The sequence below is a fragment of the Mesocricetus auratus genome, unplaced genomic scaffold (assembly GCF_017639785.1).
Source record: "Mesocricetus auratus isolate SY011 unplaced genomic scaffold, BCM_Maur_2.0 Super-Scaffold_6730, whole genome shotgun sequence".
In the NCBI taxonomy this organism is placed as follows: Eukaryota; Metazoa; Chordata; class Mammalia; order Rodentia; family Cricetidae; genus Mesocricetus; species Mesocricetus auratus.
This window is the reverse complement of record NW_024429184.1, coordinates 31,176,389-31,189,771: the sequence shown is the minus strand read 5'-3', so window position 1 is coordinate 31,189,771 and position 13,383 is coordinate 31,176,389. Positions and strand designations below refer to the sequence as shown.

Genomic DNA, 13,383 nt, shown 5'->3' with positions numbered 1-13,383 from the left:
TGTGATTTTGTTACCAAGGAAATGGTAGCCTCCTAAAAGGAGTTTGGCAATGACCCTTCTTTTATTGTGTGAAACAATTTGAGGAATGTTGGTATTAGCTTTTCTTTGAATTTCTCATAGAATTCTGCTCTGAAACCATCTGGTCCTGGGCTTTTTTTTTTTGGTTGGAAGGCTTTTGATGACTTCTTCTATTTAATTAGAGGTTATAGGTCTATTTATGTTGTTTATCTCTTCTTGATTTAATTTTGGTAGATGATATCCATCTTGAAAACTGTCCACTTCACATATATTTTCCAATTTTGTGTAATACAGGTTTTCAAAGTATGACCTGATGATTCTCTAGATTTCTTCATTGTCTATTGTTATGTCCCCCTTTTAATTTCTGATTTTGCTAATTTGCATGTTCTCTCCCTTCCTTTTGATTAGTTTGGATAATAGTTTGTCTGTTGTGTTGATTTTCCAGAAGAACCAACTGTCTGTTTCATTGATTCTTCGTATTGTTCTCTTTGTTTCTACTTTATTGATTTCAGCATTCAATTTCATTATGTTCTGGTATCTCCTTCTCTTTGGTGAGTTTGCTTCTTTTTGTTCTAGAATTTTTAGTTGTGTTGTTAATTCTCTAGTGTGGCTATTCTCCAGTGTCTTCATGTGGGCAGTTAGTGCTATTTTCTTTCCTTTTAGCACTGCTTTCAAAGTCTTCCATAAGTTTGGGTATTTTGTACCTTCATTTGCATTGAATTCTAGGAAGTCTTTAGCTACTTTATTTCTTCCTTTACCCAGGTATGATGCAATTGAGCATTGTTCAAATTCCATGAGTAGACTTTCTGCAATTTATATTGTTTTTGAATTCTAACTTTAAATAATTGTGATCCAATAAGATACAGGGGATTATTCCAAAATATCAGGGATAACAAGAACATGCCAAGTATGATGAAGGCAATATGTAGCAAGCCAACAGCTAACATCAAATGGAGAGAAACTCATTGTGATTCCTGTAAAATCAAGAACAAGACAAGGTTGTCCACTCTCTGTATCTCCCCAATATTGCACTTCAAATTTTAGCTGCAGCAGTAAGAGAGCAAAAGGAAATCAAGTGGATACAAATTGGAAAGGAAGAGTTAAAACTTTCACTATTTGCAGATGATATGTTAGTTACATGAGTGGGCCAAAAAAATTCTACTAGGGAACTCCTACACCTGATAAACATCTTCAGCAAGGTGGCAGGATACAAGATTAACTCCAAAAAAATCAGTAGCCCTATTACATATACATGATAAATACAATGAGAAAGAAATCAGAGAAGCATCACCCTTTAAAATAGCGACAAACAACATAAAATATCTTGGGGTAACAGTAATCCAACAAGTGAAAGACCTGTAAGACAAAATGACAAAACTTTGACTCTGTAAAGAAAGAAATTAAAGAAGATACAAGAAAAAGGAATAATCTCCCATGCTCTTGGATAGTTAAGGAACAATATAGTAAAAATTACAGTCTTACCAAAAGCAATCTACAGATTCAATGCAATCCCCATCAGAATCCCAAAACAATTCTTCACAGACCATGAAAGAAAAATAATCAGATTTATACGTAAAAACAAAAGACCCAAGATAGCCAAAACAACCTTATGCACTAAACAAACTTCTGGAGGCATCACCATTACTGACTTCAAGCTCTACTGTAGAGCTGTATTAATGAAAACAGCTTGATACTGGCAAAAAAGCAGAGAGGTAGATGAGTGGAATATAATTAAAACCCTGATTTTAATTCACATACCTAGGAACACCTGATTTTTGACAAAGAAACTAACTTATTCAATGGAAGAAAGAAAGCATCTTCAACAAATGGTGATGGCAGAACTGGATGCTGACATGTAGATAACTGCAGAAAGATACATATTTATTGTCATGCACAAAACTTAAGCCCAAATAAACCAAATACCTCAGCATAAATCCACCAAACTAAACCTCCTAGTAGAGAAAGTGGGAGCTACCCTTGAACACATTGGTACAGGAGACCACTTCTTGAACATAATGCCAATAGCAAAGACACTAAGATCTACAATTAATAAATGTGCTCTCCTGAAATCGATAGGTTTCTGTAAGGCAAAGGACACTGTCAAGAAGACAAAAAGACAGCACACAGATTGGGAAAATATATTTACCAGCCCCATATCTGTCAGAATGCTAAATTCCAAAATACACAATGAACTCAAGAAGCTAGTCTCCAAAACACAAAAAACTCCTATTAAAAAGTGGAATATAGAACTAAATAGAGAATTCTCAATACAACGGTATAAAATGGTTGAAAGACACTTAAGAAATTGCTCAATATCCTCTCCATCAGAGAAATGCAAATCAAAACATCTCTGAGAAACCACCTTATACCTGTCAGAATGGCTAAAATCAATAACACCATTGACAGTTTATGCTGGAGAGGATTTATAGAAATGGAAACACTCCATTGCTGGTGAGAGTGCAAACTTATACAGCTTCTTCAGAAATTATTATGGCATCTTCTCAGAAAAATAGGAGTCAGTCTATCTCAAGATCCAGCAATTCCACTCTTAGACATTAACCCAAAAGATTCACATTACTTCAACAAGCACATCTGTTCAACTAGTTCATAGCAGCATTGTTTGTAATATTCAGAACTTGGAAGCAAACAAGATGCCCCTCAACTGAACAATGGATAGAGAAAATGTGGTACATTAATGCAATGGAGTACTACTCAGCAGGAAAAAAAAAACAAAAGCAATGGAATCTTGAAATTCAGAAGCAAATGGGTAAAAGTAGAAGAAACCATCCTGAGTGAGGTAACCCAGTCACAGAAAGACAAACATGGTATGTACTCATTCATATATGAATATTAGGCATAGAGGTAAACATTACCAGCTTACATTCCAGACTTCCTGAGAAGCTAAGAAACAAGGAGGATCCTAAGAGAGACATATGTAGTCCCCCAGAGAGGGGGATATGGACATGAAGTCCTGAATAAATTGAGAGCATGAGGATGGTGGAGGGGTATTGGGGTTGGGGGAGAGAGGTAGTAGAAAGAGAAGGAGAAAAGAGGAGCGGAGAGGAGTTCATGAGGGATCAGGAAGATTGAATTCGTGGATGAATAGAGGAGAACAAGGAAAGGTATACTTTAATTGAGGGAAACATTATATCTTTAAAGAGAAATCTTGCACTAGAGAAATGTCCAAAAATCCACAAGGAATATTCCAACTAAGAATCTAAGAAATAGGGGAGGGTCTACCTTAAATTCCCTTCCCCTATAATGAGATTGATGCCTACCTTAAATGCCACCCTAGACCCTTCATCCAGTAGCTGATTCGTGAAGCAGAAAAAGAGATCAGCTAAACTCTGAACCAAACTGTTGGAATCCAGTTGTAGAGAGGGAGGAGTGAAGAACAATGGGGTCAAGATCATTCTTGGGAAATCCACAAAAATAGCTCAACTGAGCAAGTAGGAGCTTATGGACCCTCAGACAAACAGCTGGGGAACCCGCATAGGACTTATCCAAGGTCCCTGAGCTTGGGTGACCCTTCGGAGGCCTGGGCAGGCTATGGGGCCTCTTGTGGTGGAACTAGGATGTATCCCAAGTGCATTAATGGACTTTTGGAGCCCATTCCCCCATGGTGGGATATTCTCTCAGCCTAAATACATGGGGGATGGCCTAGGTCCTCCCCCAAATGATGTGGCAGACTTTGATGATTCCCCATGGAAGAACTCATTCTCCCTGGGGAGTGAATGGGAAGTGGCACTGGGTTGGGGGTAGGAGACAGGGGTATTGGTAGTAGGTATGGGATGATGAGAGGATGGGAGGAAGAGGGAACTGGGATAGATATGTAATATATGATACTTTCTAATTTAAATTTAAAAAGTTAAAAAATATAAAAAAATAAAAACCATAGGTACACCCCCTTTCTTCGTGATACATATACAAGCACCCTTCTCCCTACAGAAGATTCCTACTCTGCCTGTGGCCATCTAAGAAACTGAGGCAAGAAACTGCCTACTAATACCCCTTAAAGCCAGCCCAGCAGTTACAAAGCACACCCCCTTTCCAGGGATCCATATCCTAACCCACAACTTGGAAAATAACTTATGGTCTACTGGAGGCAACACAGGTACTAGGAACACCAGAAGATACCCACTTGACTGGAGACCATGCTGGTATTAGGTATTAGGAGTCCCAGGTGTTTGGAATTCAAAAGCCCACATCAGTTCCCAGAACACCAACACCTCAGAATCAAAGTGAGCACCCAAAACTGCAGAGGCCAAGCAAGGCACCAAAAAACAACAGAGACACACTACTGGCACTGAAGCCTTGCTGACCACCAGAAGCACAGGGCATTCAGGCAGGGGAAACAGAAAGCAAGGGGGAAGGGCATCCAAAAATAATTCATTTAACAAACATGAACTCAGAAATCAGCACCTAAACTGATTTTAATCCCAAAGCCAGATGACCAGAGGACAGCATAGGAACACAGTTAGCAATATCCAGGAAATATGGTACCACCATGTAACATGTACTCTTCCAGCCAGCCACCTGGGTCCTTTTGCTGCTTAGCCCCCAAATAACACATAAGACAGTATATTAATTTTGAAGCTGTTGCCTGTTTGCTATGGTTTCTTAATGGATAGTCTGACTTAATTTTTAACCCATAGTTATGCATATAAATGTCTATAAGGACTTACCTTTCTGAGGATGGCATCCTAACCCATCTTCTCTTCCCTGGGATCATATGGCAATGACTCTTCTCATTTCATTTCCCAGAATCCTCCTAGGCTCTTATTCCCACCTATCTTGCTTCCTTATTGGCCAAGAGTGTTTTATTCATCAGCTTATACACAGAAGGTCTTCCCCCCATCACCACCTGAAGTCCTACTATAGCAAGTTCTAGACATTCCAACACATAAGAAACACAAGAAAACAACCTAATATCCAATCATATGGAGCTGATATCTCTATCATCTCCATAAATAGGAAAAGAAAGAAAAGAAAAGCAAGGAAACAAACAAACAAAAATCCCCAAATCCATTAAAGAAATCCAGTGAAACAAAAACAGGTTAAGGTAATGATTAAAATCATTCAGGATCTGAAAATGGAAATAGAAACCATAAAGAACAAAACAACTGAGGGAATCATGGAAATGGAAAATATAGGTGAACAGGAACTGCAGAAGCAAGTATCACCAACAAAATGCAAGAGATGGAAAAAAGAATCTGACACATAGCCTATATGAGAGAATAATTTGATATTTGATAAGAAGACTATATAAATTTAAAAAGTTGCTGACACAAAACAAATCTAGAAAAAAAACAAACATAAGAACAATAGGGGTTGAAGTAGAAGATTCACAGCTCACATGCCTATTAAAAAACCTTCAACAAAATCACAAAAAGATAAAAAAAAAACTTTTCTTACCTAAAAAGGGAGATGTCTATAAAGGAACACAAAGTTTACAGAGTACCATATAGATTGGGCTAGGAAACCTAGTCCCCCCCATATACATAATAATCTAAACACTCATATTTTTTGTTCAGGAACCTAGCATTTAACTATTGAGCAATCCTTTAATCACAGAAATCTTGAAAATCACAGGCAAATGGATGGAACTAGAAGAAATCACCCTGAGTTCGGTAGCCCAAGCACAGAAAGGCAAACATGGTATGTACTCACTCATAAGTGGATATTAGACATAGATCAAAGATAACCAGCCTACAACCCACAACCTCAGAGAAGGTAGGAAACAAGAAGGACCCTAAGAGAGACATACATGGTCCCCGGAGAAGGGGACAGTGACAACATCTCCTGAGAAACTTGGGAACACAGTGGGTGGGTGGGGAGGATGGGAGGAGAAAGACTAGAGAAGAAGGGGTGGGAGGAGAACTTGAGGGATTAGAAAGATGGAGTTGGGGGAAGAATAGAGGGGAGCAAGAACAAAGATATCTTAATAGAGGGAGCCATTGTAGGTTTAAAGAGAAATCTGGCACTAGAAAAATGCCCAGGGATCTATAAGGATGACCCCAACTAATAGCCTAAGCAATAGATGAGAGGCTGGCTACATTAAATGCCTTTCCTCTATAATGAGATTGATGACTACTTTTAATGCCATCATACAGCCTTCATTCAGTACCTGATGAAAGCAGAATCAGAGATTCACAGTCAAGCAATGAGCCTAACTCCTGGAATACAGTTATAGAGAGGGAGAAATGATCAGCAAAGGGGTTCAGACCATCCTAGCACAACCCACAGAAACAGTTGACCTGAGCAAATGGAAGTTCACAGACCCCAGTCTGACATCTGGGGAATCAGTATAGAACAGAACCAGATCCCCTGAATGTGGGTGTCAGTTGGGAGGCCCAGCAGTCTATAGGGCCTCTGACAGAGGAACCAGTATTTGTCCCTACTGCACGAATGGGCTTTGGAAGCCCATTCCCTATGGAAAAATACTCTCTCAGCCTAGATACACAGGGAAGGGCCTAAGTCCTGCCCCAAATGATGTGTCAGACTTTGATGATCCCTCATGGGAAGCTTCACCCTCCCTGGGGATTGGACAGGGAGTATGATGTGGGTATGGGAGGACAGGAAGAAGAGGGAATTGATATGTAAAATAAAATTGTTTATAATTTAAATAAAAATTATTTTAAAAATAATCAAAACAATCTCTCTGCCTGAACTCTTAGGGGAGTGCCTGGACCCTGCCCTGAGTGAAATGACAGACCCTGGATATCCCCTATGTGGAAGGATGTGGGGATAGAGTAGGAGGCTTGGGGAATGGTGGGAGAATGTAGGAGTAGTGGAGGGAGAGGGAACTGGGATTGACATGTGAAGCAAGCTATTTAAAAGTAAGTAAAGTAATAATAAAAAGAGAAAAGGGATAAATAAAACCATTTCAAAGAGAAAAATAAAAAAAGACCACAGATGCCATCCTAGACTTCTTGACCTAGCAAATGTAAACAACCTCTATCCACAAACCTGACCCTATACAATGTGCTAGAAGGAAAATTCCATTCTAGTATGGTTAACTACACCCATGAAAATGCAAGAAATATTTTCACATTAACAAAATAAAAAGAAGGGAAACACAAACACATATTCACTTGCATATACACACACACTACCACCATCATCATCAATGATAAAATAACAGGAATTAAGAGTCATTGGTCAATAGTGTACTTCAATATGACAGGACTCAATTACCCAATAAAAGGACACGGTCTAAAAGAATAGATGTAAAAACAGCCCCCATGCTTCTCCTGCATACAACAGGTAGATATTACCTCATAGTAAAGTGTTAGGAAAAGATTTTGCAAGAAAACTGGCCCAGGAATCAATGTGGTATAACATTCTAATATCTTTTTTGGGGGGGAATTCTCTGTGGCTTTGGAGGGTGTCTTGGAACTAGCTCTTTTAGATCAGGCTTGTTTCAAACTCACCAAGATCTGTCTGCCTCTGCCTCCCTAGTGCTGGAATTAAAGGCATGTGCCATCACCACCTGGCTCTGCAATTCTAGTATCTTACAAAATAGAATTCCAATGCAAATTAATCAGAAGAAATTGGAAAGGTCACTTCATACTCATCAAAGAAAAATCCACTAAGATGACATTGAATTCTTAGCATCTATGACCCAAACCCAAGGGCACCTGTGTTTATAAAGAAATTCCAATAAAGGATAAATGACACATTATTCTCACACCAGGACCAAGAGGTTAGATGACCCAGAGACCTAGGATAGAACTGGAAAAATACATAAATAATTGAAATGTTGTCTAATTATTTGAAAATGTGATGTTTAAGAACTTCTGGAGCTGGAGAGATGACTCGGTGTTTAATAGCACTAATAGCTCTTTGAGAGGTCCTGAGTCCAATTCCCAGAAACCAAATTGTGGCTCACAACCATTTATATTAGCATCTGATGTCCTCTTTTGTTATGCAGGGATAAATGATAATGGAGAACTAATACCTGAAAAATGTTGAAAGAAAGAAAGGAAGGAAGGAAGGAATAACGAACTTACTTCAGTGTTCCTTTTGTCTTAACAAGTAAATGTTGATGTTGGTACAAAAATCCTGTTATGCACATGTTCTCATAAACAATGGTATGAATTGGTGCATTGTAATGATAATTTTGATGGAATTGTGAAATTGAGATATAATAACTGATTAATTTCAATGATGATTGAAGCAGTATTATATACTGAATTCATTAAATAAAAAGAAAAGACAAATTGGCCAAGTCCTGTAAACAGGCAAGAGTTCCAACAGAGGGATTGAGACTCCAACCTAACCATATAATATTTGTCTACAGTCTTATGTGATGCCTTGGGATAAGGGAGGCTTAGAGATTGAAGGAGTGGTCAACCAATAACTTTTTCAGCCCGAACTCCATACCATTAGAGTAAGCCCAATCGTGGCATGACCTGGGGCACAAAGACCAACAGGATGGATAGCCCAGAGTAAAAGATAGAACCATACATGACTGGCAAAAAAAAGAGAGAGAGAGGGGGGAAGAGAGAACTGAATAGAGTTAACAAACATTGATCAGTGCTGTGATGATGTAATGAAGTACAAATACAGTTGACTAACAAAGATTCAAAAGTAAACCAATGTCTGAAGTCTCGAAAATTAGTGTTTCAGACTAATAATTCATTTATAGAAATTTTATGACCCTTGCTTTATATACCATCTTTGAAAATACCTATAGAATGCAACATTTAAAGCTTCCATTGAAGAAATAGGACACAATATGGAAAATGTAAAGTTCAAATAATAAGATCTTGGATTCGATATAAGGGCAATGGATAAATGGGAACTCAATTAATATTTGTTCTTCAAAAGACCCTAAAGACAATGGTGAGACAAATGTAATTATACCAAACTAAAACATTTCTGTCTAGCAAAGGAAACAAAAACTAGAGAAAAAAGCAAGACTTGCAAAATGGAAGAAAACTATTGAACTGACAATGAGGAATTCTGTAGATATTGTGTGTGGCATTGTAACTCAACAGCTATACTTACCAATAGGCAGATGAGAACTGGGAAACCATTCTAATGGTGACCTCTTTTAAAAATTAAAAATATGTCTGAAATAAATAGCAGGTATAAGCAAATCTGTTCAACATGAAAAATCACAAGGGAAATGAAAATTCAGATCACTCTGAGAGGTCATTTTATTCCAGTCAGGGTGGCTATTATTAAATTGTATAAAAAGTAAATGCTGTATATTGACAAGGGAAGAGGAACATAAAGAGCTTCTATGGGTGACTCTCAGCATTGTGAGCAAGAACATCTGGTTTCCTCCAAATAAAAGCAGAAGTTTCATGTGACAGGGTAAGTTCAAATCCAAAAAAAATAAGTAAGTCAGAATGATGGAAAGATTGTTCTACTACTGTATTTATTTCACAGCTAGTCATACTTGCCAAGAGAGAGAACTGGTGAAATAACCATGAGCTAATGGATAAAGACAGCATACTGTATTTAAATTGAGTAAAAATAATCATACCCAAAGATAAAGATAACCTTTGAAAATATGGAAATGGATGTTCATCAATTGTATCAACTGCAGAGTAAATACATCACCCGTTACTGGGAAACATGCCTTTCCAAAATGAAGTGATGTTCTCACCACAAAGCACTTTTCAGGAATGGTCCTCAGTGAAATATGTCAATTCAAAACAAAAAGAAAAAAAAAACACTTGTCACAACAACATACATCTTTGTACATTAAAAAAAATTTTTTTTGGGTTTTTCGAGACAGGGTTTCTCTGTATTGTTTTGGAGGCTGTCGGTCCTGCCCGGCCTCGAACTCACAGAGATCCGCCTGCCTCTGCCTCCCGAGTGCTGGGATTAAAGGCGTGCGCCACCACCGCCGGGCCTCTTTGTACATTTTAAATTAAATAACAATACTAACCTGGAAAGAGGGAACTATAGTCATTAAAGTATTTTACTCATGGAAAGGCTTATCTATTTCACTTCAAGTCTGCTGACCCTTAATAATTCCCCAAATGAGAATACCTAACCGTATAATATCTAGTACTGGGAGTAGGTATTTGAACTTTACCCTGGAAAACATTACATTTATCTACTCTGCATGTTTGCAGGCGCTGGGGCACATGGTCACACTGGCCATTTACAAAAAAAGGTATCAATACAAACTTATTTACAAATAGATGATTGATCTAGTAACCTCATAGTAGTACTGCAGACAATTTATTTGAAATCTATGAACTAGCCCTCTGGCTGCATGGTGAGAAGTGTTTGATGCCTCAGTTTGCAAAATGATATAGAATTTAATTCAGTGGTTAAAAAGGAATTCTGATACACTGGGTTAAACAAATTTGAAGCATTTTCAACATTTTATTATTCAGGATGTGCTCAAGAGATGATTGATAAGGATTATCTCTATGAAAGGAAACACACTCATTAGGAGTATAAACCACACACACACTGTGAAAATAACTGAATTACTGAGGTTTAAAATTTTGGTGGTTTGAACACCTGAAAGTATTCAGGATGGTTTGTTTTTCAAGTGTTTTCCTGAAATCAGTATTGTAATAAGAGGGTCTGTTGTAATTATTTTTTAATTAATAAAATGTTTGATTGTTGAAAAACTAAAGTGTATTCTGAAATGGTACGCCAGTATTTTGTTTTCATATCCTGAAACCTAGATTCAATGAATTAAGAATTTCTTCAAACTCTGGGGCAGTTACTTGTATTGTTAATTTAAAAATGAAATGAAATGAGCATAGGATAGACTTCCTAGAGCCATTTGTAAATGTATGCATGTGTGTATGTGTGTGTGTGTATGCATGTGTGTGTCTTTTTAATGTACTGCTGTATGTCACACAACAAAATATAAGAATCTAGGAGTAGAAGAGACAGATGGGTAGTAATTTGCACTTACATATGTTGCAGAAAATGACTTCCAGTACTACAGCTTCAGTGGTTTGGATGTCCTCTGGGCTTAGGCAGGTACCTGGTCTCACAGGTTCACAATCCACACACAGACATACATGTATACACACTGTATATGAACATTATATTTGTGTATATATTATACATATGTACATACATAAAATATGGGGACAGTCAGGATTTTATCTCCAATTTCTCTAGCATTTTAGGCATTATATTTGCATTACAGAGCTTATAATGCTCCCTAAAGTTGACTGCTGAAGTCTACTATCTATCAACTGAAAGTGATAAACAGTGTCAGAATCTAATTTAAAAGTCACAGAATCTTGTATGATTCTTATTTCAGAAAAATAAAAATGAAATTTTAACTATTCATAAAACTCTGTGCTGTCTGCAACTGAATAACAAAATCTTAAATATATTTCTAATATTAATACATGTTAGGGCAGTATACTCCATTATTTGCTTGCAATCTCATGAACATTATTTTGAAAAGTAATTCTGCACTGTGCTTTGTTTAGTTGGCCAATTCCCATAATTGATAGAATACTTCTTGGGATTGAATGAATTTGAAATAAATTAATTTGAGGCCTAAATTTCTCAGTACATGTATCAAGGACTTTTATTTGTTATATTTCTGGTCAAGTAAAAGAATATAAATATCATATTTACCAGCAGATGGGATGACTATACAGATTTATACAGGTATAATCTACTATATTATGTACTAAAAAGCATGTGTGTGTGTGTGTGTGTGTACTTGTGTGTAGCTGTATGTTTGTGTCTGTATGTACATGTCTGTCTGTATGTGTGTATAAGTATCTATGTATATGTGTAGGTTTGTCTGCGTGTATGTATGTGTATATGCTTTTGTGTGGTTGTATGTGTGTTCATGTATGTGTGTGTATGTATGAGTGTGTGTCTATGAGTATATGTGTATATATGTTTGTGCGTGTGCATGTGTGTATGTATGTTAGTTAGGAGTTCTATTGCTGTGATAAAATATCATGACCACAAGACAAGCTGAGGAGGAAATAGTGTATTTAGCTTATACTTCAGAATCGCTGCTCATCACTTTAGGAAGTCAGGACAGGAACTCAAGCAGGGCATGATCCCAGGAGCAGGAGCTGATACAGAGGCCATGGGGTGGGGATTGTTCCTTACTAACTTGTTTCTCATGGCTTTCTCTGTCTGCTTTATTAATAGAACTCAGGGCTAGCAGCCCAGAGACGTTACCGCCAACCATGGACTGTGCCCTACTGCATTGATTACTAAATAAGAATATGTCTTACAATTGGATCTAAAGGCGATATGTCCTCAGCTGAGGCTCCTTCCTCTGATGAGTCTATCATGTTTCAAGTTGACATACAAAACTGCCAAGTACAGTGTGTATGTGTGAGTTCATGAGTGAGTACATGTGTGTGTGCATGGGTGTGTGCATGTTTCGGTGTGCATGTGTATGTATGCATGTGTCAGTGTGTCTGTATGTGTGTGCACATATGTGCATATGTGTATATATGTGTGTGTTTGCATGTGTATGTATGTATGTATGTATGTATGTGTGTGTGGGTGAATGTGTGTGAGGTATATGACACATGCATATCACAGCATGAGTACATGCTCCTGTTCAGATAGATGAAGAAACCCAAGCAGCACACTGGGAGGGTCTTCTTTTTTTCTTTTGCTTCACTGCTTTGAGACAGGGTCTCTCAGTGAACAGAAGCTCACCATTACAGCTTGGATGCCTGACCAAGGAGATCTCTGGCTTCATCTTCTGTGCTCCTCTAATATTTGGGGTTACTGTTTATTCGTGTGGGTTCTGGAGTTTAGAACTCTGGTACTTGCTCTCGTAGAGCAAATAACTTTTCCACTTACCCATATCTCAATACCCAGAACATGCTTTAAAAAATAGAGAAGAGCTAAAAAAATAAAACCTCCTGTTTTTTATCCTACTGTCAATGAATTTCTAGTTATTTTGCTTTAAAAGTGACTAGCAAATATGTACCAACAGCTTGTCATGATAGCATGCCTTTCCACTATGATAGATTGGGAACTCTTTCTTTTAATTGATTTACTCAAGTATGGTTCACATAACACTATTTGGTAAGATGAACAATGTCATCTTGCTTCTATCTCAAGGCATAAATTCAACAATTTTAGCATGTATTTACTTTTGGATTGCCCATAATCATTCCTTTGGGAGATATTATGGATTCTTTGTACCAGTTATTAAAGACAATATACTTAGAATTAATACATATGTTTTTGTCATGACATTCATCCACTCACAACACTATATTTAAATACATTAAATTTCCTAGAGCAAATCCCAACTTTCCTACTCTATGTATTTCCTCATACTAAAATGTAACTTTTAATAGTTACTATTAAATCCTGTGCTGCATTTCACTAGGCAATGATCTAGTTGTTTTCTATGTTTCTCATGAATTATGTCAT

General features: G+C 37.4%; 1 non-coding gene across 1 annotated transcript; it reads left to right on the top strand.

Moving 5' to 3' along the window:
- The first annotated feature begins 9,914 nt into the window (after window positions 1-9,914).
- On the top strand, window positions 9,915-10,076 carry LOC121139079. Its single transcript, XR_005875927.1, has one exon. It is a non-coding gene; the product is annotated as a U1 spliceosomal RNA (small nuclear RNA).
- Window positions 10,077-13,383: the final 3,307 nt, after the last annotated feature.